General features: G+C 37.0%; 1 long non-coding RNA gene across 1 annotated transcript; it reads right to left on the minus strand.

Moving 5' to 3' along the window:
* Positions 1-108: 108 nt before the first annotated feature.
* On the minus strand, positions 109-25,533 carry LOC145547235 (uncharacterized). Its single transcript, XR_014083675.1, has 5 exons — positions 25,454-25,533; positions 22,928-23,021; positions 6,346-6,436; positions 4,353-4,486; positions 109-627 (listed from the first exon to the last, which is right to left on the minus strand). It is a non-coding gene; the product is annotated as an uncharacterized LOC145547235 (long non-coding RNA).
* Positions 25,534-25,760: the final 227 nt, after the last annotated feature.

Raw genomic sequence — 25,760 nt, forward strand, 5'->3', positions numbered from 1 at the left:
GGTCGCGCTGGTAACAGCACCAAACCCTAACCGCTAGACCAGCGGTCAGTGACAAGGCCCTGGCTCTTTGGCTTTGCAGAAAAAGAATTCCCACAAAGACAGAAAGTAGTGAAACAAGTAAACTGTTTATTAGGAAGAAAAAGAGCATGTTTGAGTAGACACACGGGCAGACTCAGAGAAAGAGTCCTGCCATAGTAGTAGTTTGAATAACTTTTGGGGGGCATTTCTTCCAGGTTTCCTTTGACCAGTCATCTTGCTTTGCCTGGTTTTGAGTCTGTATTTGGTGTGTCTCAGAGTCTTCCCATGTGTGCATGCACATTTTTAGCCAAGATGGATTCTAGTGAAGAGGCCTGTGAGTGGTTGCATCACTTACCATGAGATGATGCCCCCTCTCTTTTGACCTTCTGAGGAGTCTTTATGTGCGTATGTAGTCAGGGAGTTCTCCTTAACTTCAAGAATGAGGAATATGTGGTCTTTCGTCTCTCTTGTGAGCAGGGCCCAGACTCCTCCCTTGATTGTCATGTTGTTTTTGTCTTGTAGTATCGGTCCACAGAGAATGAACTCCAACTCTTTGCTGAGGGGTGGCGGGGGAACCCATCCCCTAGTGGTTTATTACCTAAATTTCAACTTAAGACATTAAAAAATAAGAAATATTATTATGTACTGTCACTCTAAGTCCACTTCCTTTGAATGACTGTAAATATAATAATCCTAACTTAAATATATAACACCAATATAACCAAAATAAAAGGCACAGCTTTTTCTGGAGAGCAGTGGAGAATGCTGAAGAGACTATTGAGGGAGGAGAAAGTAAGGCCCTTAGAGATTCAAACTAACAAGAATTAAAGATATAGAAGCTTGAGCTCTTTGATTACCTGTTTGAGATATATTGCTTTGTTGCCCTGTCTCTCCTCAGGTCTAGTCCTTTTACAAATTCAATCACTGTAAGTTTATGTTTTCTTCTTGCCCTGATTCCATCTCTTCTGAAGTCAACAAGCATTTAATTTGCTCTTGTATCTGCTGCTCAGCTTGATGGTCAGTAGGGATATAAAACCACAGACAAGGGCGGGGTGCCCGCATTTTCTGAGTACCTGCTCTGGGCATGTACTTTATAGGCTCTTTTCTTGTTTCATGAAGTCCTCACAACATCCCTGTGGGAAAATTGCTATATTCTTCCTTTTACACATGAATTATATAGGGCTCATTTTCCTGAGGACATGCAGGTAGAAAGTAGCAGAATTAGAATTTGAGCCCAAACTTTACCCTGCCAGTATCCAGCTTTCAAACACCACCACTAGCTATGGAATTAAGAGGTTGTTAGATTCAAGACTGTTCACTACTGAGTTAACCTTTGTTTGAACATTACAATATAGAACTATCCTCTTCATAAAGTACTTTTTCTCTCTATTCCTAGTTTTCAGAAGATTAAAGTTTACTACAGAATTTTGTATATCAAGCAAAATGGCTCAAAACTAAGCCTTTCATAAAATGGATCTTCAGAAATATTGAGAATAGGCTTCATGCACCTTTTAGCTATTCTTCCTTGATTTACTCATTTTTGCTCTCACATAGTCAAGAATCAAGTTATATATGATGATAGTTTTTAATATTTTAGAATAATGCCATAGATTAATTTTTAATTATAGGAAACTTCACTTCAGGGACTTCATAGTAAGTGGTTTTCTCTATTTAGACCCAAACTTAAAGATTCTAGAACTGATTGATTTAGTAGATTTAAGTGCAGATGAATAAATATGAAATAAAGTTACTTGGTAGGTCTCATTTGAAATATTGATCTGAAATTAAAGTAGAGGTTTACTTAAAAATATCTACTGACAAACATGCATGCTTCTTATGTTAAAAAGTTATAAATTAGCTAATTTCATAATTGTGTGTGGTCTGCTGAACACTGAATCTCCTCAGTAGGAAAATGCTATTCTTTCCTTCTTGGGGGGCCTTGAGGGCAAAAGAAGTAATTACTGTCAATGATCCTTCACTTCCTAAGTGCCATAAGTTGCAAACCCACTCATTTGTAATTCTAGTCACAGAGTTTCTTTCTCAAATTTTTTAGGTAATAAATGCAGGCTGACAGTATGCATATACTTATTTAAAATCATCACTAGAATACATACATATATATATATATATGCCTATAATCTTCAGTTACTGAAAGAGGATTGGAACATTTATTTATAAGAGAAAAAATTTATTTATAAGAAAAAAATTATTTATAAGAGAAAAAATTTAAATGATGGAAGTGATGGGGTTTATATTTTTTCATTACTCCTTCCAGATTCAATACAACCTGTACTTATGTTAAGACTGGTAGTCAAGTTGAGTGATTTGACTCAGCATGATAATACCACTTACTGTTTCATAAACCATAACATATAAAGACTTCAGGTATAGCAGAAACAAAATTTTTATCTTTTCTATTTTTCACTAAGATCCTTTAAAGATATAGTCAAATTTTTAACACAGTAGGTGTAAAAATTCCAAACCACATGTAGGAAATACAATCATTCTCAGAGTTGTAACTTTTTGATTCTGCCTGGTCTTCCTCTGGTTTCTATGCATTTGATTTCTTAGTTGCTGATAATCAAATCACTTAATTTTCCCCTTTCTTTGGACTCCTCAGTAGGAATTTTTAACCCTTTTATGTGCCCTGCACCCATGTGGAATTCCAATGAAGTCTGAGTGTCCCTTCTCAGAATAATGTTCTAAAATTCATATAATAAAATACATGGGATTACAAAGGAAACCAATTACATTGAAAAGCAATTAGCAAAAAATTGAAAAAATTGTGACATAGTAATTGTGTGCTTTCTTATTAATGCATTAAGTAATACTATCTAGTTGTGAATCCAGTAAGTACCATCATTTTGAAGTTGTGATCAACATATACAATATGTCAAGATTTATAGGATATGAAAATACCTGATCTCTGTTGATGACAAAATTCAAGTTATTGTTTGTATTACTGTTCTTTTTCCTATATCCATAATTGAAAAAAATCTAATTTCACTTAGAGGTCAGTAAAATGATGAGTTTCTTTTTTTCCCATCATGAGCTGCCTGAATTCTATCCGTGACCCCCTTGGGAAGTTGTGGACTCAGAATGCTTGGAGTGACACACTGCTTTCTAGTGGCAGGTTATAAATGCTATTTCATCTTACAATTTTCATTTCCAAAAGTTCGCCTTACTTTTTCCTGTATCCTTCTCATGCCAACTAACATACTGATTTAGGATTAAAAAAGAATAAAAAACAGATCTTGGGGAAAGGAGCATATCTTACTGGAAATATATTTCATAATTCTCATAATTCAAATTAAACAAAAGACACAATTTGTGATAAGTGTAAAATACACTTAATTACAATAAACCCAAGGATGGAAATGGGAAGTCTGCAGTTATTAAGTCAACCAGTTAGTTTCTCTCTTGGGCTCTCTCCTGCTTCCTATCTGGTCTGTTTTTTCTGCACTGTCTGTGATTTTTCTGTTCTTCTCCCTGCATTGTGATTTTTTTCCCTTCTCTATGCATACAATCACCATGAAGCTTTGGAGTTTTTTCTTCCTCAGTTCAAAAATCTAGAAGATACTCTTGTCAATAAATCCTAATTCCAGATTTTCAAGAGACAAAATTTAATTTGTCTAACTGGAATCTTGTCTCCTTTTTCAATAGCAACTGAGGGTCATGAAACAAAACATAACTTCTTGATCAACCTCTTTTGAGGTAGACAAAGTGTTGATAGTACTCAGAAAAGTACATTTTGGGGATGGGCTAAGAGCCTTCAAATTTCAATTCAGAGTGGTTGAGTCAATCCTCGTAGATCTGCTAGAACTATGTCCATGTGTGATGTTTCTCTTCTTTTTCCTACCATAGATCATGTTCTGACCCACCAAAAACTCAGTCTATGAACAGCAGCCAAACAACCAAGGCCAGGGCTTTCCTTTGGCTTCCTGTTCTTTCCCTTTCCCTCCACTCCACTCCTTTCCTCTCTTTTTCAGTAAACAAGAACTAACTGCCAGGCACTATACTGAACTTTACATAGAGGAAGCAAAATGAGACATGACCCTTTCCTGAAGGTTCTTGAACTCTTTTATTAAAGACAGATACTTACATGCATTGTTGTTTAGTTAATAAATCATGTCTGACTCTCTGCAACCCTATGGACGGTAGCCCACCAGCCTCCTCTGTCCATGGGGATTCTCCAGGCAAAATACTGGAGTGGATTGCCATGAACTCCTCCTGGGAATCTTTCTGACCTGGGGATCAAACCACGTCTCTATGTCTCCTGCATTGGCAGGCGAGTTCTTTGCGATTAGTGCCATCCGGGAAGCCCAGAAACTTACAGGTTGTTGTTCAGTCACTCAACAAGGGCTTTGAAATCCCATGGACTGCAGCTCACCAATCTTCCCTGTCCTTCCCTATCTCCCAGAGTTTGCTTACACAGAAGATGTTATTTTCATGTTATACATAGCAGACTCTGAAAAGTGACATCAGAGAGGTGATAACAAATCAGAGACAAGTAAATAACCAAATGCAAAGTTGTCTAAGGCTCTGGGAAGTTTTAGTATAAATGCCAAGTAGCAGCCTTACCATTGTAGAAATGTATTAGATGCTATCATTCTAGATCCATCCGCTCTCATCAACATTACCATACATTCGCCTTGTAGCTAATTCACATAAGTTGACTCCTCTAAGACTGCAAATTTCAAATCAGGATGAACACAAATCTGGAGATATCCGATTGTGTTCCAGAGAGTATAGAGTGTTACAAATAAACATGGCACATAATCCAAAATCATAAATTATCTTTGAAAAATCTGAGATACAAAGATAGAGGTTACTTCATGGCTACTGTTTTTTTTTTTTTTAATGATAGCAGGGTTTTTTTGTGTTTTTTTGCCCCTTCCAATAATGAAGTTAAATAACTATTTTAAAAACTCATGGTAATCCTTAAGGTGATATTGTAGATTGTGATACAAGTTGTATTTATTTTATCATTTGAAGTCAGTGTCATAGGTAGAAATTTCACATTTTTCTAAAAAAAATTATTGGTCTTGGATACTGTTTTAAGAGACTTATGATCACTGCTATATGAGTTGACTGGTAAGTGTTTCTACCTCACAGAATTTCTGACTGTTGTTAAATCTGATTCAGTCCCACATATATGAGGACAAGGCTACCACATATGATAGCACAAAATAGATGCTTATGTAAATAAAACCAGTGGATCTTAGGAGTTGTTATGAGCAAGGGCCACCTATACTCTCAAGGAATTTATAGACACAATTTTGTACATAAATTTTCAGCTTTTTCTGGATCCTTCTGTCAGAAGGAATAAGCTAGGTTCATTGCTGCAGCAATGAACAAGTTCCAAAACTCAATGGCTGATATATTAGCTTATATTGCTGTATAATAAATTAACAGAAACTTAGTGGCTTAAAACATACTCATAATTATCTCAGTTTCTATAGGTTAGAAGTTGGGGTTCTGGGTTCTCTGGCATGAGAGTCTCAAACAGGTTGCATTTAAGATTTTGGCATGGGCTGAACTAGGGAGAGTCACTTCTAAGCTCCTGTGTTTTGTTGGCAGAACTAATCTCTTACTGCTTTAGTTTCATGCTGGAGGCCATATTTATCTTCCAGAGTTCCTTGCCATTGGACTTCTCCAAACATAGGTCCTTATTTTATGGTAGCTTGCTTTTTCAAGGCCAGTGAGGGGAGTCTATAGTGTGTCTTTAGTGAGGCAGTTTTATATTAATATGTATTATAACGTAATCACAGACATTAACCTCCTATTAACACTGGCCATATGCTATTGTAGAAGCAAGTGTGTTCCATCCACACTCAAGGGGATGGAATTACACACGGAAGTGTGAACAACAGGAGATAAGCATTATTGGAGATCACCTTAGGGTTTATTCAACAAAGCTTACAATAATACAAGTTTACTTCTCAATCGTATTATATAGGTACATGTCTATTGGGGAAAATCAGGAAGCCAGAATAATGGAGACTCCATCTTGACATGGGCTACCTTAATCACTGCAGTGGTGGGAAAGGATATGACAACTTGTGAGTGACTCAATATCTTTACTTGAAAGTGACTCAATCACTTCTGCTCACATTTCACAGCCCAAAGCAAGTTGGGTGGCCATACCTAACTTCAAAGGGGATGGAGAAACCCAATAGCACCATGTGCCAGAAAAAGAGAAGAAAAAGAAATACTTGTTAAACAGTACTCATGACTTCCAAAGCTCCTTAGTTAAGCAGGGGGTGGGGATCAACTTAAGGTCACTCAGCACCTACATTTGACTTCTAGGTTTGCACTTGTACTTACCTCAATTCAAATTTCCCACTTGCTTTCAGTCTGCCAGTCTGTTTACTCTTGATCTCAGAGGGCAGCTAATGTTACATCACTCTTTCTCTTTCTGAAAGAGATTCACTAATAGTAAAAACTTAGGGGCTCAAAATATGCTCATGCTGTCAATTTTTTTTTTTTCCTAGTAAAGCATTGCCATACGTTGCTCCCTGGGTCTGGTTTTTCAAAATGGCTTCCAAGAACTTTGTTGAATGGTTAACTTAAAATGTCTCATCTTAAAATATTTCTACCTCATTCCTTTCCTGCTGGTCATCAGAAACTTGACCTTCAATCATGGAATTTCTCCACCTTTTTGAATATCCATTCTAGTGTCATAAACTCTTCTATTGGCAAGATAGTTTCACTGGTGACTTTGGTACCATATGCTGTATCCTTCCAACTTTCTATTCATTTTTGTTGCTTTTTCACTCTCAAGATCTCTGGCTGTACAGCAATATTTCAGAAGCTTATTTTCTTCACAGCCCCAAATCCTCCTCTACAAACCCTAAATATATGTACCCTTAAAATGTCCCTTGCTTCTTGTAGTTTGTGGCCTGCCTAATAGGCAATGATATAGTAGCAGTCCAGCCCAGGGATTTTGTTCTCAATGTGTGATATAGGAGAAAAAAAATTCAGTTTAAATATACGTTGTTGTTATTGTTGTTGTTTAGTCTCTAAGTCATGTCTGACTCTATGTTACCCCATGGAATGTAGCCTGCCAGGCTCCTCTGTCCATGGGATTTCCCAGGCAAGAATACAGGAGTGGATTGCTATTTCCTTCTCCAGGGGATTTTCCTGACACAGGGATCAAACCTGCGTCTCCTACATTGACAGGTGGATCCTTTATTGCTGAGCCACCAGGGAAGCTCTTAAATATATGTACAATAGACTTTTTTCCCCCTTCTAGGAAACATTTTTCAATTTTTAAGCATGGTGTGTCAGTTAAGCTATGTTAAAAAATAACCTCTAGTCAGACGTTTCGTGTGATAGTTTCTTAAACTGCTGAGTCTAACAAGTTCACACCTTACTTCCCGTATCCCTAGCTTTGCGTTTGATGCCATTCAACAGTGTAGGCACTAGTTTCCAAAACTTTTCTCTGACTTTGAAGTACATTCCAAAAGCCATCAGGATTTGTGTCTGGACAGATTTTATATCCTTATTCAACTTGTTCACCAGATTTGAGTCAAGGCAACAATATCTGCAAACATGATTGGGTTTGAAAGTGGATGAGTAGACACAAGATGTAGCTGACCAAGGCATGCAAGTTCACAACTCCAAGACTGACAGTCAAAAATGAGACCAGAGAAACTACTGGCATGAGATATTTCTATAAACTTGCTTCAAATCCCCAGCATTTTATTACTTTTCTTACTTTTCTCTTGGCCATCACCTGACTGTGTCTGTCCTTTTAGTCATGGCTTCACTCCTGCCATATGAGTGCAAAACTCCAACTTTTACCAATTTCTCACAAAAATCTTCTGTCATGCAAGTATTTCACGAATTTGTAACTTTACATAGATATTCAGCAACGCATGTGCGGGGTCACATGTTCAATCATGGGGCCCTCCATCATCTGTCACCATTTCTTCTGTCTTTTGAAATGTTCCTTCCTATCCAAGATGAGAAACAACCAAATTCTTTTTCTTCTGCAGAAAAGGCTGTGGAATGATTCTATTCATACTTTAGTCCCTTGAGATTTCCCTTTGTGCTTGAAAAGAGCTTGTGCGTTAATTTATGCTGAACAAACACACTGTACTTCTGGAAAGATATTGCAAGGAGAAAAAGCTGTCTTTTTTGCTATGTGTAATTATAATTATGTTTATGCCAAATAATATATGGTAGGTATGAGTATATATATATCATAGGCTTTAGGAACACAGAGAAAGAGATGATTGATTCTCATGTGGAAAGATGAGATGGAAAAGTAAAAGTGAGATGGGAAATCCAGGACATGGGCATAGTAAATATGAAGGCATTGGTAATTATGATGTATTTAAAGAAATATGAACAGAGTTGCCCTGAAACAAAGCATAGGAGAAAGAGAAGAGGATTGCTGTGAATTGCTGTAAAGGTAGATTGTCATACCTAGTGAGAACCACTCAGTTTTTGCACATAAAATTATCATCAGGGATCTTCTAGAAAATTTGGATAGACTGTAGAACTGAGTCATTATCTTCAAAGCTTTTCTTGCCTTAAAATTTCTGCTTCAAGTGGCAAGTGTGAATTTAAAATTTTGTAGAAAAAAGTAACTAAGCAACAAGATGGAACATGTTATGTCAAGAAATAATGGCATTTGGTTTAATATATCATAACAGCATATATTGTGCTTAGGACTATATGGAACATACAAAAGTAACAGAATTTCATATTCTGAAAATTTATTCTGTGTGCATGTAACCTCACTAAACCAGTAAGAGTTTGCTCAAGCATTACTTGACAGTCAGAAAGAATGATTTCCTTTTCTTTCATAAGCTCAAATGCAAAGCTTAAATTATATGGGATATAACTGAAGTGAAAAAGTCCTTCTATTTTGATATATTTTACTTTGAAAATTCAGAAATTTTGTGAGGTTAAAAAGAGTGCTGGCTATTGAAGGTGTATTAACCGGAAGTAGTAGAGGAGGAAGTCTTTTTCTTCCTCCCTCTGTCCCACTATTCCTTCTTTCTACCCTTTTCCTTCCTTCAACACGTATTTATTAAGTGCCTGTTATGTGCTAGGGCCTATGTTAGGTGCTGGGAGACAAACTGGAATTTTATAATACTGTATGATAAATATCCTGGGGGAAAAAAAGTTTTCTAGAAGTATCTTTGGGGAGTCTCAACCCAGACTTGAGGTATGAGAAAAATATTGCAAAAAAGTTAACTTTAAGTAAAAATGTGAATAATGAGAGATGGCAAAGATGGTTGAAGAGGAAACTGAATATTTAAAGGATTACTTACAGTTAGCTGACTTTTAAATAGGTAATAAATTTATAAAACAAAAAACAATTCTTTAAATTTAATTTATACATTTTGAAATAGTTTTCAGATGTTAAGACATCAGCAGTCATATTAACTTGTGATTACTAATTTGAATAAGCTCAGATTGAACACACCAATCCCACCACCCCCAAGCAATCATTCTCATTTATTACCTCAGTTACTCAGATTTCCTTAAATGTAAAAATGTAATGGAAAAAACAGAACACGATATAAAAGGCAACTCAAAGAGATGGATTACAATTTTATATAAAGGTGTTATAAAAGGCTTTTCTGATAAAATAACATTTGAGCAGTGACCTGAAGGAAGTGAGAAAGGGAATCTTTTAGATATCTGTGGAGAACGCACTCCAGAAAAAGGGAACACCATGTGCAAAGGTCTCAGACAGTAAAGAATCCACCTGCAATGCAGGAGACCCGGATTCGATCCCAGGGTTGGGAAGATCCGCTGGAGAGGGAACAGAAACCCACTCCAGTATTCTTGCCAGGAGAATCCCATGGACTGTACTGTCCATGGGGTCGCAAAGAGACATGACTGAGCGGCTTTCACTTTTACTTTCATGTGCAAAGAGAAGCTGTTCATGTATGTGCAAAATCATGCTTTTTGAAGGTTAAATATGCACATTTTAACCTATTCAGTAAAAACTAAAAGTATAAAAAAGAAATATAGGTAAAATGTGAGTAGATGACAAATGGAATATTAAAAAGATAGTTGATTTAATACATCATACTGCACCCTCTTCTCATAAAAAGGCTTGGAAGGAGGAGCAAAGGAGCAAAGAAATACCAGACACATAGAAAACACCAAGATCATAGACTTAAGTATACACCTCTCAATAATTATATGAAGTATACATAAATTAAAGAACCTGATTAAAAGACTCAGATTATTAGGCAGGATTTTAAAAAAATGAGCATAATCTACATGTTGCTTATAAGAAATACTTTAAAAACAGAGGTATAGAAACATAGGCTTTAAGTTAAAGGACAGAAATATACATTTTCCCTTCAAATACTAAGCATAAGAAAGCTGATGTGAGTATCAGACAAAAGTGTCATAATCAAGAATCTAAATTAATCTTAAATGTGTCTGAATCTAACATCAAAGTTTCTAAGCTTTTAAACCAAAAATTGTCAAAACTAAAAAGAAAATAAGCAAATCCACAATATTATTTGGGGATTTCAAGGAGCCCTGCTTCAGAAATTGATAGCATGAGTTCGTATAGATCATATAGTTAGTTATATAGAACAGTTAGTTAACACTATCAACCAAATTAACCTAATTGATATTTTCAGAACATTACCAAAAAAAACCCCAAAACCTCACACAAAACCCCAACAAACAAAATGTGGATTATTTTCAAATGACAAAAGAATTTTCATGAAATAGCCCACATTTTGGGCCAGGTGAAAAGACCCCCAAAATTTCAAAGGATGAAAATAATACAAAGTGGACATGAGCATACATAAAGACAATTAAGACAATTATCCTCCAATCCATTTTATGAAGCCAGCATAATTTTAATAATTATATATACAAAAATTATATAAGGGTATAGCAAAAAATAATCCAAGAACTATCTCTTGTGAATATAAATGCAAAAATGCTTAAAGTATAACCAATAGAAAATAGGAATAATACATTATGACCAAATAGGTTTTATACTAGGAATTCAAAATGGGTTCACATATGAAAATCAATCAGTGTAATTCACAGAATGACAGATTGCAAGAAAACATCACATGACCATTTCAATAGAACAGGAAATGTATTTGTTAAATTCAATGACAATTTGTGATTTAAAAAAAAAAAATCCCAGCAATAATCTGGGAGTAGAATAAAATTTCTTCAACCTGGTGAAGAATACCTATGAAAACATTATAGCTGCCTGCAATACAGGAGGCACAAGAGTTGCCAGTTGGCTACCTGGGTTGGGAAGATCCCCTGGAGGAGGACATGGCAACCCACTCCAGTATTCTTGCCTGGAGAATCCCATGGATAGAGGAGCCTGGCTAGCTACAGTCCACAGGGTCACAAAGAGTCGGACAGAACTGAAGCAACTGAGTAAGCTCACGATGTAAAATTTAATTGTGAGCTAAGGATTGACAGGGTGGCCTGGCATGTTGCAGCTCATGGGGTCGCAAAGAGTTGAACATGACTTAGCAACTGAACAACAAGGATTGAGATTCTTTCCTCACTCCACTCCCATTCAATTAATCCAGCAACTTTTTCTGAATATACGTTCTGTCCCCACACTGAATAACTTTGGTAAATTGATCAATAGTCTTTTGGTCATACTTAAGGAATATTTCCGGACTCTCATTCTGTATTTTGATCAATTTGTGCTTTCACTAATACAACACCCTCTGATGACATGTCTTAATAGTAAACCTTGAAATAAAAGTAAAACATTCAGGTTAGTTCCATTCTCTCAGAGGACAAAGAAAAAGCTGCTTTCATTTTTTTTTTTCAGTATTGTAATAAAAATTCCAGCAATTTAGTAAGAAAAAGAACTAAAAGGAATAGTTTGGAAAATATGAAATAAAACTATCATTATTCATAGACAACCCAACTATACATAAAATATCTGAAGGAACCTATAGTAGTACCTGCCCTATGAATTAATTAGGGAATTTTGCAAGATTATACCAAATGAAGTCAGTACACAAAAATCAATTATTTTTTTTTAAATTTTCAAAGTATAACTGAGAGATTAATATATTCTCTTTGCAATAATATGCAACATTTAGAAATAAATCTAATGATGAATACTTTAGACTTGCACATGGAAAACTATAACATTTCTAAGAGATTAATACTCTAAATAACGGGAAATATGTAACGAGTTCATAGATTGGAAGAAGCAATACTGTTAAGGTGTCAGTTCTCCTAAATTGGTGTAAAGATTCAATGAAAATCCAGTAAAACTGTAATAGATTTTTTATTTGCTTTGATTAAAAATTATAAGCACACTCTAAAGTCTAAGTTGCAAGAAAAGAACCTAAAGTAACAGAAATAATCTTGAAGGAAAACAGATTTGAATGTTTTACTTTTACTTCAAGACCTACTATAAAGCTATGTTATCAAGAGAGTGTGGTACTAGTGAAAGCACAAACAGATCAAAATACAAAATGAGTCCAGAAATATTCCTGCAAGTGTGCTCAAATGACTTGTCAATCAAAGTATCAAAGATGTTCGATGAGGGGTCAAAGTCTTTTCAGAAAAAGTTGTCAGACCAATTGGATGGGGGGAGAGGAGGAAGACTCTCAACACTTGGTTCATATCATACATAAAAGTTGATTGAGTTAAAAAATAATGATTGACTTTAACAAAAATAAGTTAAAACACCAATGCTTCCAGAAGAAAACCTAGGAGAATATCTTCACAATCTTGGGGTAGATGAAGATTTCCTAGCAGATGGAAAACACTAAACATAAAAAGAAGGAAAAAAAGAGATAATTTTGACATCATAAAAAATTGATAACTTATGTTCCATCTGAGCAATAAATAGCGATATTATTGTATTATAACTCAAAAGAGTTAAGTATGTATTCATGAGTTCATACTAATATAAATAAATCACTAGATTAATAAAGAAATGGAAGAGAAATGACAAATTTCCCTTATGCAAGAATTAAAATTCATAAATGAAGAAGAATGAGGAAAATAGAATGTTCCCATTAGAACATCACAGTAACTATTGCCACAATTAAGTTCCATCAATGGATGCTAAAATTAGTGGGTAAAATTTTAAGCACAGACAACATATTTGGGTACACTCAAAGTATCTGCCCAGATACTTACAAACTTCAGAGCAAAATGTACTAACTTTACAGTGGAGAATCTTAGTAGACACTTCAAGTGATTAATGTTAATATCATTAGTAATGCATAGCAACATTATGTGCCCCTTGTAAAGGTCACATAACACTGTGATATCCTTCTTAATAACACATAACCTCAATTTCATAATGAGAAATTCAAGTTGAGGGGAATTCTGCAAAATATGAGACGAGTTTATTTCAAAATGTCCAGGTTGTGAAAGATGAGGATAGACTGTTCACACATTGGAGGAAACTTAAGAGACATGGCAATTGCATGCAGTGTGAGATCCTGTAACAGAAAAAGACATGATGGATAAGTGGTGAAATCGGAATACATTCTGTGGCTTAGTTTTATGTTATTATACCAAAGCTCATTTCTTAGTTTTGATTACTGTTCTATGGCTATGTGAATGTTAACATAGGGTAAACTGGATAAAGGGTATCTGGAAACCCTCTACACTATATTTTCCAACTGTTTGTAAGTCTAAAATTATCTTAAAAGAAAATTTTAAACAAAATAACAAACAAAATTAAAAACTTATTTACAAGTCAGTAGTTCCACCCTTGTAATCAAATTATATTGACAATTTGTATATTCTTCTTACCTGTCTGTGCTGCGTTTAAATAATCTTTATAGTATTTATCAATTCTAAAATACATTTTATGACTTTAAGAACTAAAGTTACCTTAATCTCAAAAGCTTGGTTTAGCACATTATCTTTTCATCCATGCTATATTGATCTATGAGAGCTATTGAGACAACATCCTTGATAATCCTAAGAGAGTTCATCAGAAAGCTCACAATGCTAAATTAGAATAGAAAAGAAAAACACAAATCAAGTGAAATTAATAAAGCAAATGGAATAACAGAGAATGTAGCCCATATGTAAACTTCCTCCTGGACTGAAAAAAAAAGCAACTTCGAAAACATTTTTAACTGTACCCTTGAGTAAACGCTTCAGTTTGATTCACAAGTTTACATCTTCAGAAATGGTATTTAAAGACGTACCATGTTTAATCATTTTCATATTTCATATTTCCTCTTTCATTCTCCGTAGTGCCAACTAATGATCAAATATGTCCATTATCTTTTTGCTGTAGCTGTTTCTCAACCAGGGAAATAAAAATACTGCACTGAAGTTAGAGATAAATTTTTACCCCATTTTACAAAGCCATAAACAACTTGTTTATTTAGTGATTTTCACTGACAATAAATATGGTGTTCTGTTGAGTGTTGGTAACAATGCTTCCCTTGTCATCGATGGCATGCGATAATATTGATACCTTGTGTTTACAGGTGTTATCTCTTGAAGAACTCAGTTATTCTTGAAGAGAGACCTACTCTGGCACTATGAACTAAGTATGCTACATTAACTTCCTAAGACCACTGGAGAACAATTTAAAGAACTGCAAACTTAATGACGTGTAATACTAAGTGGTATATCCTGCTATTCTTCAGGGTTTACTGAGGTCTTGTTTCTGGTAACTAGGATTGGAATACCTCTCCAAAATACCGTGTTTGCTTTATGACATTAAATTTTTATAACACTGCAAAGTGGAACGGCAGATACACCTAAAAGAGCATGGAAGATAAACAGTCCATTCCCAGATTATTTTCTCACTACTTACTAACTTAAAATTAGGTAATTTACTCAGCCTTTGCTTAGCTTTATTTTTCTTAACTGTTTTTCAAAAGTAATTTATAAGGACCTATCCAAGTATCCCATAAGAATATTACAGGGATCTAGGATGGGGTAGTTTTACAAGCTACCAAGCAAAATTTAAATGCACGGGAGTTGGTGATGGACAAGAAAGTCTGGAGTGCTGCAGTCTGTGGGGTCGCAAACAGTCAGACACGACTGAGAGACTGAACTGACTGATTGTTACCTATTACTTATATGTTATTGCTTGTTACTTATAACAGCTGGAATCCAACCTTCAGAACTGGAATTACTTATTTATAACAATTGGAATTTAATCTTCAAGAGCCTGGTATTCATAGATTTGCTCATCTATACATATAAGAAATCCTAAGTCTGAGTTACACTCTCCTGTGACTGTGATTTACTCACTCCGACCTGATAGACAGAGTGCCTGATGAACTATGGACAGAGGTTCATGACATTGTACAGGAGACAGGGATCAAGAAAATCCCTATGGAAAAGAAATGCAAAAAAACAAAATGGCTGTCTGAGGAGGCCTTACAGATAGCTGGGAAGAGAAGAGAAGCGAAAAGGAAAGATATTCACATCTGAATGCAGAGTTCCAAAGAATAGCAAGGAGAGATAAGAAAGCCTTCCTCAGTGATCAGTGCAAAGAAATAGAGGAAAACAACAGATTGGGAAAGACTAGAGATTTCTTGAAGAAAATTAGAGATACCAAAGGAACATTTGATGCAAAGATAGGCTCGATAAAGGACAGAAATGGTATGGACCTAACAGAAGCAGAAGATATTAAGAAGAGATGGCAAGAATACACAGAAGAACTGTACAAAAAAAATCTTCACGAGCCAGATAATCACGATGGTGTGATCACTCACCTAGAGCCAGACATCCTGGAATGTGAAGTCAAGTGGGCCTTAGAAAGCATCACTACGAACAAAGCTAGTGGAGGTGATGGAATTCCAGTTGAGCTATTTTAAATCCTCAAAGATGATGCTGTGAAAGTGCTGCATTCGATATGCCAGCAAATTTGGAAAACTCAGCAGTGGCCACAGGACTGGAAAAGGTCAGTTTTCGTTCCAATCCCAAAGAAAGGAAATGCCAATGAACACTCAAACTACCACACAATTGCATTCATCTCACATGCTGGTAAAGTAATGCTCAAAACTCTCCAAGCCAGGCTTCAGCAATACGCAAACCATGAACTTTCAGATGTTCAGGCTGGTTTTAGAAAAGGCAGAGGAACCAGAGATCAAATTGCCAATATCTGCTGGATCATCGAAAAAGCAAGAGAGTTCCAGAAGAACATCTATTTCTGCTTTATTGACTATGCCAAAGCCTTTGACTGTGTGGATCACAATAAACTGTGGAAAATTCTGAAAGAGATGGGAATACCAGACCATCTGACCTGTCTCTTGAGAAACCTGTATGCAGGTCAGGAAGCAACAGTTAGAACTGGACATGGAACAACAGACTGGTTCCAAATAGGAAAAGGAGTACGTCAAGGCTGTATATTGTCACCCTGCTTATTTAACTTATATGCAGAGTACATCATGAGCAATGCTGAGCTGGAAGAAACACAAGCTGGAATCAAGATTTTTGGGAGAAATATCAATAACCTCAGATATGCAGATGACACCACCCTTATGGCAGAAAGTGAAGAAGAACTAAAGAGCCTCTTGATGAAGGTGAGAGAGGAGAGTGAAAAAGTTGGCTTAAAGCTCAGCGTTCCGAAAACTAAGACCATGGCATCTGGTCCCATCACTTCATGGGAAATAGATGGGGAAGCGGTGGAAGCAGTGTCAGGCTTTATTTTTTGGGGCTCCAGAATCACTGCTGATGGTGACTGCAGCCATGAAATTAAAAGACACTTACTCCTTGGAAGGAAGGTTATGGCCAACCTAGATAGCATATTTAAAAGCAGAGACATTACTTTGCCAACAAAGTCCGTCTAGTTAAGGCTATGGTTTTTCCAGTGGTGACGTATGGATGTGAGAGTTGAACGGTGAAGAAAGCTGAGAGCTGAAAAATTGATGCTTTTGAACTGTGGTGTTGGAGAAGACTCTTGAGAGTCCCTTGGACTGCAAGGAGATCCAATCAATCCATCCTAAAAGAGATCAATCCTGGGTGTTCATTGGAAGGTCTGATGTTGAAGCTGAAACTCCAATACTTTGGCCACCTCATGCGAAGGGTTGACTCATTGGAAAAGACCCTAATGCTGGGTAGGATTGGGGGCGGGAGGAGAAGGGGCCGACGGAGGATGGGATGGTTGGATGGCATCACCGACTCGATGGACATGGGTTTGGGTGGACTCCGGGTGTTGGTGATGGACAGGGAGGCCTGGCGTGCTGCAGTTCATGTGGTCGCAAAGAGTCGGACATGACTGAGCGACTGAACTGAACTGAACAATTCTTTAAATTTTTTTTTTACATTTTAATGCAATACAGATATTGATCCAAAGGAACAAGGCAAAATAATAGAATTTCATGTAGAATAAAGCATCTTCTAGAGATTGGACACAATGTTTTTCTCTGTGTCTCTGAACCAGGTTTAATTTATGACATTAACAGTTGTCAAATATTTTAAGGAATAGTTACAGGTACCTAAATGTGCTAGGGTTACTTCAAATTAATTTGGATTTGATACATTTTTAAGGCATTCTGTGATGATTGGGAAAACATTGAACTGGCACAACACAATGGCTGAAAAATAGTTAAGAATTTGAGAAATGAGATCTATTGTGCAATTTATACTTACAGTAAGTCTGTGAGCCTAAAGGGGTTATAAATTTGTCATTTTGCAGGTGAAACAATTGGGGCTAGAAAAGTTGAATAACTTGTTCAAAATGACAGAGAACCCAGTTGAGGTACCAAACACTGATGCTGTGAAAACTGTTTCTCCAGAATGAAACTAGAATGGGTGATGGTGCAGACCCTCGTCCAACCAGAGAAATTCTGTTTTGTGTTTTCCATTTTTTGTTTGAAGGTTACCAGTGAGATTTCTTTTGAGAAAAGTAAGATAGTTCACATGCAAACAATTGTCAAACCAATTGGTTTAGATTGAGTGCACAGTCCTTCCCAGTCATACTGCTCCCTGCCTTTATATCAGTCTTTAGTGATTCAATCAAAAAATAGAACAGGCTGATAGCATTTGAGACATTTAGTTTAAAGGAGTAGCTTTCAATTTTTTTTTCTTTGACTGCAGCCCACAAAAAGAAATGCTGTAAAATCAAGATAAAAATACCAACACATAGCAGAAACAAAAGTACTACAAAGAAAAGACTCTATGAATTCTGGTATTTTTATTCTACTCTATTGAATTAAAAATCCCCTTTGTAATCTAGTTTGTATAAGAGGAATATAAAGAAGGATCATTTAAACATCTTTTCAACTTCAATCATGTTTATTATTAAGTTGTTACAATGAGCGAGTAAAATATTATGGATTTAAAACTGATAGATGATACCATCTAATGGTAAAACTTTAAGTCAAATGGGACTTCATCACCATTTCCAGAATTAATATTTAGTATGAATTATTTGAAGCACTAGTGGTTTCCCCACTGCACTAGAAGTTGTTTTACGTTTGACTTTTCAAAATTGACTTCAGTAACAATGATATTGCATTTCTTTGGGACTGGAATGAAAACTGACCTTTTCCAGTCCCGTGGCCAATGCTGAGTTTTCCAAACTTGCTGGCATATTGAGTGCAACACTTTCACAGCATCAACTTTCAGGATTTGAAATAGCTCAACTGGAATTCAAACACCTCCACTAGCTTTGTTTGTAGTGATGCTTCCTAGGGCCCACTTGACTTCACATTCCAGGATGTCTGGCTCTAGGTGAGTGATCACACCATCATGATTATCTGGGTCATGAAGATCTTTTTTGTACAGTTCTTCTGTGTATTCTTGCCATCTCTTCTTAATATCTTCTGCTTTTGTTAGATCCATACCATTTCTGTCCTTTATCGAGCCCATCTTTGCATGAAATGTTCCCTTGGTATCTCTCATTTTCTTGAAGAGATCTCTAGTCTTTCCCATTCTGTTGTTTTCCTCTATTTCTTTTCATTGATCACTGAGGAAGGCTTTCTTATCTCTCCTTACTATTCTTTGGAACTCTGCATTCAGATGCTTATATCTTTCCTTTTCTCCTTTGCTTTTTGCTTCTCTTCTTTTCACAGCTATTTGTAAGGCCTCCTCAGACAGCCACTTTGCTTTATTGCATTTCTCTTTCTTGGGGATGGTCTTGATCCCTGTCTTCTGTACAATGTCACAAATCTCTGTCCATAGTTCATCAGGCACTCTGTCTATCAGATCTAGTCCCTTAAATCTATTTGTCACTTCCACTGTATAATAATAAGGGATTTGATTTAGGTCTTACCTGAATGGTCTAGTGGTTTTCCCTACTTTCTTCAATTTAAGTCTGAATTTGGCAATAAGGAGTTCATGATCTGAGCCACAGTCAGATCCCAGTCTTGTTTTTGCTGACAGTATAGAGCTTCTCCATCTTTGGCTGCAAAGAGTATAATCAATCTGATTTCAGTGTTGCCATCTGGTGATGACCATGTGTAGAGTCATCTCCTGTGTTGTTGGAAGAGGGTGTTTGCTATGACCAGTGTGTTCTCTTGGCAAAACTCTATTAGCCTTTGCCCTGCTTCATTCTGTACTCCAAGGCCAGATGTGCCTGTTACTCCAGGTGTTTTTGGACTTCCTACTTTTTCAGTTTCCAGTCCCCTATAATGAAAAAGACATCTTTTTTCAGTGTTAGAAGGTCTTGTAGGTCTTCATAGAACCGTCCAACGTCAGCTTCTTCAGCATTACTGGCCGGAGCATAGTCTTGGATTACCGTGATACTGAATGGTTTGCCTTGGAAACGAACAGAGATAATTTTGTCATTTTTGAGATTGCATCAAAGTACTGCATTTCAGACTCTTTTGTTGACTATGATGGCTACTCCATTTATTCTAAGGGATTCTTGCCCATAGTAGTAGATACAATGTTCATCTGAGTTTAATTCACCCATTCCAGTCCATTTGAGTTGGCTGATTCCTAAAATGTCAGCGTTCACTCTTGCCATCTCCTGTTTGACCACTTCCAATTTGCCTTGATTCATGGACCTAACACTCCAGGTTCCTATGCAATATTGCTCTTTACAGCATCGGACCTTGCTTCTATCACCAGTCACATTCACAACTGAGTGTTGTTTTTGCTTTGGCTCCATCCCTTCATTCTTTCTAGAATTATTTCTCCACTGATCTCCAGTAGCACCTTGCTCACCTACCGACCAGGGGAGTCCATCTTTCAGTGTCCTATCTTTTTGCCTTTTCATACTGTTCATGGGGTTCTCAGAGTAAGAATGCCGAAGTGGTTTGCTATTCCCTTCTCCAGTGGACCACATTCTGTCATACCTCTCTACCATGATCCATCCATCTTGGGTGGCCTCACAGGGCATGGCTTAGTTTCACTGAGTTATATAATTTTGAGTAATGCTCAAAATTATCCAAGCCAGGCTTCAGCAATACATGAACCGTGAACTTCCAGATGTTCAAGCTGAATTTAGAATAGCCAGAGGAACCAGAGATCAAGTTGCCAACATCTACTGGATCATCGAAAAAGCAAGAGAGTTCCAGAAAAACATCTATTTCTGCTTTATTGACTACGCCAAAGCTTTTGACTGTGTGGATCACAATGAACTGTGGAAAATTCTGAAAGAGATGGGAATACCAGACCACCTGATCTGCCTCTTGAGAAACCTGTATGCAGGTCAGGAAGCAATGGTTAGAACTGGACATGGAACAACAGACTAGTTCCAAATAAGAAAAGGAGTATGTCAAAGCTGTATATTGTCACCCTGCTTATTTAACTTATATGCAGAGTACATCATGAGAAACGCTGTACTGGAAGAAGCACAAGCTGGAATCAAGATGGCTGGGACAAATATCAATAACCTCAGATATGCAGATGACACCAACCTTATGGCAGAAAGTGAAGAAGAACTAAAGAGCCTCTTGATGAAAGTGAAAGAGGAGAGTGAAGAACTGGCTGAAAGCTCAACATTCAGAAAACTAAGATCATTGCTCTGGTCCCATCACTTCATGTCAAATAGATGAGGAAACAGTGGAAACAGTGGCAGACTTTATTTTTGGGGGCTCCAAAAATCACCACAGATGGTGATTGCAGCCATGAAATGAAAAGATGCTTACTCCTTGGAAGGAAAGTTATGACCAACCTAGACAGCACATTAAAATGCAGAGACATTACTTTGCCAACAAAGGTCCATCTAGCCAAGGCTATGGTTTTGCCGGTAGTCATGTATGGATGTGAAAGTTGGAACATAAAGAAAGCTGAGTGCCAAAGAATTGATGCTTTTGAACTGTGGTGTTGAAGAAGACTCTTGAGAGTCCCTTGGATCTCCAGGAGATCCAACTAGTCCATCCTAAATGAGATCAGTCCTGGGTGTTCATTGGAAGGACTGATGTTGAAGCTGAAACTCCAATAGTTTGGCCACCTGATGTGAAGAGCTGACTCATTTGAAAAGACCCTGATACTGAGAAAGATTGAGGGCAAGAAGAGAAGGGGACTACAGAGGATGAGATGGCTGGATGGCATCACCGACTCAATGGACATGAGTTTGGGTGAACTCCAGGAATTGGTGATGGACAGGAAGGCCTGCGGTTCATGGGGTCTCAAAGAGTCGGGCATGATTGAGCGACTGAACTGAACAATGATTTTGGTAACATGAATGAGGGTAGGGTAAATGACTTTTGGTTTAGGAATCATTTCTCTGTGCAGCCTTAACCATTTTATTCCAAAAAATATCAAGTACCTAGGAAGCTTAGGGAAAAATAATGAACATTGTAATTAACATTGTGAAGACCCTACTGAAGCTTCTGGATGGTTGTTAAATGACACATGAAGAGTTGTTGGTGACCATTTCCTGTATTTCTCCACCTCTTTTTTGCCTCTTTCATTTGGTTTCCTTTATCCTGTATCCTTCCTTCTGTTTCCTTCTTTTCCTTTTTTTACTTTCCCCTGACTATTCCTTAGGCTGAGGCATAATTGTAAGTTTATTTGGTTGTAAAAGGTAAACGAGTCTAAAATGCTGAAAATACCATGAGGGGTCAACTATCAAATCTCAGAGAGAAGTCTATAACTTGTTTAATTTTGATTAGAAAATCATGTGCCTTTTTCATGCCTTTATTGTAGCACTTAAGAGTTATCACTTCTTCTCTTGTATTGTAAGTAATGGGTGGTCTGGTTTTACCTTCTTTTGATAAAGTTACTCAAGATGTAAATGAATAATGAGCAGAATTAAACCTAGACATATTTATACTTGTTACCAGATATTTTTGGCTTCAGTAGAGGTGCAACATACATAAGGCTTTCCAGGTGGTGCAGTGGTAAAGAACCTGCTTGCAATGCAGGAGATGAAGGTTCGATCCCTGGGTTGGGAAGATACCCTGGAGTAGGAAATGGCAGCCCACTCCAGTGTTCTTGCCTGGGAAATTCCATGGACAGAAGAGCCTGGCTGGCTACAGTCTATGGGGTTGCAAACAGTTGGACATAACTGAACAACTGAACACACACACACACATGCAACATACTAATGTTACAGAGTTTAATCAACAAAATCGAAGATGACAAAGACTTGGCAAGTTAGCTACAATTCTTTTATGCTGGGCTGTAGGCAGAAATCCTTAAATACAGCTTTCCTTTCAACTGGGCAGAGGCTGGACACTAGCATCCTCCCTAATGTGCCATTTTAGATGATGTGATTAGTTCATTAGACCTGGCGTTCTAAATGTAACATGACTGCCATCCCTCTTTTAACTGTGATGAGTCCAGATAGTAAATGTTATTTTTCTCTGTAGCTCTGGTAATTGCCAAAGACACAGGTAAGTGGACTGCAGCCAAAGTGAGAGAACTGCTGGAGATGGCATCTGTTTGCTCTCTTTCTCTCCTATTATAAACTAGATTTTCCTTTCCTCTTTTTGTCTTTATTAATGAGCAAAATCGAAGAAGCCTTTTTCTAGAAGTATTGTCTTAGGGAATTCATCATACCTCTGATTCAAATGCAAACTTCTCTTCAAAGCCTTACCTAAAGCTCAGTTGCTATTAATTTGCCATCATCTGTCCTCATGTCCCAGATGGCTATCAGTTTCTCAGGCATTAGAGAAAGCAGCATCCAAAGACTGTGAGAGGAGAAAAATCACAAAATTATATTCCACACTCACACCTGAACCCATCTTCCAAGAAGAGGAATGAGACCCCATAACAGGCTTAGGCCAATCAGCAGATTTATTCCCTCCAATTATTGTTGAAAGCTGGCCTCTGAAAATTATGGCCGTTTAGAGGGAACTAAACAAAATGGGGTTTAGTTAAAAGGAAAAAGAGGGGGGAATTGGATAAATAGTGTTTAATGTCTGCTACATGTCAGAAATGTGGTCCTCAAATTTTTGATGATGTGCAATCAATTATTGAAATATATTTTAAGAGCACCATATCCTTAGTACTATATCTTGCCATCCCTTATGGAAAGATAAGGAAACTTAATAATTTCTTAGGCTGAATTTGACCACATACAGGATCTGTTAATTTTCAGTGAGCATATTTGTGGCTTAATAGCATATGTATAAGCACCTGCATATGAATTTTATTATGTTTGTATTTGACGGTGTTGATGGGAAAATCATTTTCTGTAATAGAGGAAACTGTACGTGAACTCTTTTGCTGAGAGTTAGGCCCTGGTCTACACAGCTTTTATTTTTTCAGACGAGAAATAGTTTTGACAATGAAATAGAGTTGCTCATCACAGGAGCTCTAGATGTGGAACTGGAACTGATCATATTACATCAAATATAACAGAAAAATGCATTACATATGTGCAGTAATATCTTTAGTAATACAACTGAGTGATGCAGCTAATATCTGGAAAGACTAATGACAGCATACTTACATAGATCTATGTATCTATACTTAAACTGTGCACAATTTATTTTAAGTTCTAGTAGCATTTTTTTCACTCTGTTGTTGCAGTTATGTGTCTTGACATATTTTAGTCAGCTTTTGGGTACATTCAGGAAATTGCTTTGGAGTGTGGTAATATGCCTATAGAACCCCATTACAATAATTTGTAAATAATGTCATCACCACTATTGCATTCTCCACTTGGAAAAAGTACCTTACCTAGGAAATCTCTCTTAAGGCAAGCAATATACAATTTCATCAGAAATAGTGTTTTTTCAGTTATTGCCAGTATTTTCCTGCTTTGTATATTTGCAAGAACTTGGGTGATCGGTTATCTTCAATTGTTTTGTATCTTCTACGATATGATGGTGTCTTTCTGAACATCAAACCTGATCCATCATGGATAGTCTTCTGTCTGCCATTTGAACATAACCTTAGAAGGTCAAGTGAATTACATATCACATTCCTTGTAAACTTCCTATGGCTTCCATATGAGGCTGGACCTGGAGTCTGCTAGGTAGAATGACTTGAGAAAAAACATCTTATACTTTCAGACCTACAAGGAGGGGTGAATCTGCATCACTTGACACTGGGTGACTAGATTTGCTCCTGCCTGTGATGAGCTTGTTGTGGGAGTGAGAGGTTGAGGGGAAATAGCCTGCTCTTTCTTGTGTTGTATTCACATGGGGCCGTCCATGTCTGTGCCTCCCAGAACATGTAGAATATCTTTAGCTAGTGCAATAATAGCCTCTTTCCTACTGTCTTTGGCTTTTCATTTAGCTCCTTTTGAAATGACTCTTTAAAAAAAAAAAAGATTAAAGAAAAGCAGGTTGCCAAGTACTTGAAAGAAACCAGCTTTTGGAGCCAAGCTTATAATATAAGCTTATAAACAAAGGATTGGGCTTCAACAGAAAAAAAGGAGGATAAAAGGGTCAAGGAATTCCTCTATCCTCTGTAGTCACAGAATATAGCTTTCTTGTTGGAGTAAAACATGAATACAATGGACCCCTCTTGCCTCAAATTGTGCAGAGAGAGTATTGAGAAGGAGAAAGATGAAGTTTCAGACATCTGTAAATGGCGGGATATTTTCTCCAACATGAGATTTTTAGACTGTGTGAAGCCACTTCTCATGGGCCATCCTGCATACCATGGCAAGGGCAAGGCTACAGGAAAAAAGGGCAAGCCACATGTCTGGGGTTTTCCTATCATTGTTCCTAGGTTTCCAGTTACACTAATTTTGGTTAGAAGAAAGACACTTCTCAATGGTCCTGTAACTGCCAGCTGATGTCTTGCTTTCCCCTTTATTATTTGTGCCTTTGTTTTCATTCTACTCTTTAACTCTGCATATAGAATATATGACTTTCTGCAGAAATCTAGCCCTTCACAGCTTTCAGCTGCAGGTTTCAATATTGCTTAGAGCATGGTTGGAAGGCATCTTAGCATGAGGAGAAAAGCTCTGTTTATAGTAATGGTTCCATCTTCCAAAGCTTATGCAGTAGGAGAACTATTTTACATCTCCCCATATAGTACCCTCATGTGGTCATGCCAGATGAGCATCTTGGAGTGCCTTGGAGCGTCTTCCTTAAACAAGTCTCAATTATTTTGTTCTACACAGCTTCAATATTTTATCTTGGTTCCCACAGTTGGTTAGGCTCACCTGAATATATTATTTGTATATCATACACTTCCTCTCTCTCTCTCTCATGCATGAGTGCTCAGTTGTATCCAACTCTTTGTGACATCATGGAATATAACCCACCAGGTTCCTCTGTCCATGGAATTTTCCAGGCAAGAATACTGGAGTAGATTGTCATTTCCTTCTCCAGGGGATCTTCCTAACCCAGGAATTGAAATCGTGTCTCCTGTGTTGGCAGCTGGATTCTTTACCACTGCATCACCTGGGAAGCCCTATGCTCTTCCTAGCAAGAGAGGAATTGTTGGGATATTATTCTTGAACCATTAGG

This window comes from Giraffa tippelskirchi, chromosome 4 (genome assembly GCF_054371585.1).
Source record: "Giraffa tippelskirchi isolate mGirTip1 chromosome 4, T2T-mGirTip1v1.2.pri, whole genome shotgun sequence".
In the NCBI taxonomy this organism is placed as follows: Eukaryota; Metazoa; Chordata; class Mammalia; order Artiodactyla; family Giraffidae; genus Giraffa; species Giraffa tippelskirchi.